Here is a 3028-nt window from a genome sequence, read left to right on the forward strand (position 1 = left end):
GTAAAAAGTCTTCACTGGATGGATGTTTTGCTAAGTTACAGTCAACCTAGCAAAGTCTTAATTATCTCGGAAACTGGATGAGCTCCTATAATTATTTAGGTGACTCTAAAAAGCCCAAAAATAGCACGTAATTCCTCAATACTATTTATCCGTGTTCGACCAAAGTTTAAGAAGTGGGTTAGCTAGCGTGGCGTCAAACGGTTTTTCAATGTTAACCGGGCAATATTTTTAAAGCCCATAAAAAGCACAAAAAAATAAGCCCAGAAAAGTAGTAAAAATACTTCATTGAATGAATGTTTTGCTAAGTTACGGTTAACTTAGCAAAGTCTTAATTATTTACCAAATGGTCGGAGCACAAAAAAAACGAAAAGTGGCCGAAAATAGCACACAATGAGCACAATAATACGGACAAATTTTTTCTTCATTTTTTCATTTTAGCGCCGCTAACTTGATTGAGCTCAATATTGATATTGTTGTTGATGCCCTACTTGTTGTTGTTGCCACGTCTTCAGTGCCTTAATATAACGAAACATGTTTGGTGGTAAATTGGTAATGGGGATAAACAATTGGCGATCTAAAAGTTTAATCAGATGGCAGCGTTGATCCGGACTAACTCGGACTTAATCCGGATCAACTGAAGTTAATTCCCGAGTTGATCCGGATCAACGCTGCCGTCTGTTTATGCTATAAGGCTCCGTTTCCTCATTGCCACTCTTTGAGGCGTTCCTGAACAGATTAAGATGTACGCATATTAGCTAATTTATAATAATTTTTATGTAGAATTTCTCGCTGATTCCGAAAATCGTGTTAATTTTTTGTCAAACATTTTTATACGGAATATTCACACATACCTGTTTATCATATAATCTGGTTAAAAATTATAATGCTCTAGTGTATTTTGTTTTTATAAACTGAGTTAAAAACATAATCTCATAACCAGGCAGGTGTGAATACCCCAATAAAAAATAAAAACAAAGACCTAATTTAAAAATATTTTTATAAGACAAGCACTATGTTTAGGCGCGACTGCTAACACCAGGCGCCTATATGCATGCTATGTACTGCTGCATGTGCAAAAGTTTCCTTCATTAAATTAATGAGATTTTTGCACATACACTTCTCAACTGCCATGTAATAAAACTTTCTTAAGTTATAATTTGATGGCAGTTCAAAGTATGCTCGGCCTAGTTTGATTCATCGTCCGGACACTGCTGCCGGAGCATTTTGCGGACTCTGCATGACTTACAGCCATACAGTGGTGGTAAACGAACATTACTGTTGGTCACAATGTCTATCCATTTTTTTTTTAATTAATAAATATTTTTTTTTTTTATATAAATACATAAATGCAAACATACTGGTCTCCCTCTTACTGAGTTATTCACACTACTTACCTGTCAAATTTACTGTAGTGTTATTTCCTTCCATGTAGGTAATATACATTTCAAATATGAAACTTATCGGACCATAAATACGGGTTTTCCAAATATCTCGACTCCTGTGCCACCTATGGGGCAATGATTGTGGAGTTATACTGTTTTGCGTAAATAACATACATTCCAAATATGAACCATATCGGACCATAAATACGACTCAGCGCCCCCTAGAGGAATAACTCGTACCTCACATTACACTGTCATCGGATTTTGGGCTAAGTTTGAATTTTTAAGTCTCAAGATCATCGGCAAGTTGGCTAAAAATTTATTGCAAGATTTGATTACACACAGTCTAGTTTGGGGTGAATTTCTTAGATTTTTATTAGTACAGTGTAATTAATGACGACCCAGTTAGCACATTTGCCAGACAATTTCTGATATCAGACAAGTCGGAATAAAAAGTTGACTATTTAGACAAGTCTTATAGGTTTCGTACAGTATGCTGGGCGAAATGTCTGGAGAATTTTATTTATTTCCTTATCCGATCGAATTATGTCCGATTTTGGGCATACACGTCTGATAATTCTTATTTTCCATGATTATTTGGTCAGACATCTGTTAGATATCCGTCAGAATCGTCGGTAATTAAGTCAGAATTCCCACGTCGTGTCGGTTACTATTTTAAATAAAAATCAAAAAAATTTTACATAGCGCACTTTGCAAGTGGACTACTGAATTGTGCTTTCGTTTGATAGGAAATGTAGCACAAATCTAGCAAAACTAAGAAAAATTTTACATTTTATATTTTGCTTATATTTAAGCAAGCCGGCAACGCTAGTTATCACAGCAAACACGCATAAGCGAGCTGCTCAACGCTCTCGAAGGCGATCAGTCACTATACTAATTACCAGGGCTGCCAACTATCCTTCGCTATGAGGTGCCATATTGAGGATAAAAAAATGCCAAAATGTGCCAAATAGAAAAATAAAAGTACCAAAAAAGGTGCCATCCTTCTTAGTCCTTCCCATTTAGCAATAAAATAAGAACCACATTTCTGAAACAAAATTCCAATGCCAAATAAGATAAACCAGTTGAATAACCTTTAGAAATTAGAACATTTTAGTTGAGAAAAAGAAGTACACACAAAGGATTTCACAAAAATATATTGAAATATTGCTGTTTTTTTTAAATTAAGTGCCATTTGATGTAAAATAATGCCAAAAATGGCACGGTTTGAGCCAAATTGGCAGCCCTGTTAATAACCGTGCAGCTCATAAATTCTTCGCCGGCGATATCTTGCTGTTATCAGATTTTAGTTTCGCCTCCGCTGCCGCACTCGCTGGACTTAATTAATAGTAAATATTTCAATTTTATTTCATCTTATCATAAATGTTTCTTGTTTTACTTTGCTGCTAAGCCTTCCCAGTAAAAATAGCGACTAATCCGATTTAACCCCGGCATAAAATGCAAAGTAACAGGCCGTTTTTGTTTCGAGCACGTCCTAAGGAGACGCTCACCGCTCAGCCGTTCGTTGCGTGGCCTAACTATTTCCATATTTAATGGGTATTAAAAGTGGATTATAAATTAAAACAAAATAAATATTTGCGCCCTCTGATAATTATGTACTACTTCGTACGCCGCATATGAGATTT

This window comes from Rhagoletis pomonella, unplaced genomic scaffold, assembly GCF_013731165.1.
Source record: "Rhagoletis pomonella isolate Grant_MI unplaced genomic scaffold, Rhpom_1.0 Rhpom_scaffold_00002, whole genome shotgun sequence".
In the NCBI taxonomy this organism is placed as follows: domain Eukaryota; kingdom Metazoa; phylum Arthropoda; class Insecta; order Diptera; family Tephritidae; genus Rhagoletis; species Rhagoletis pomonella.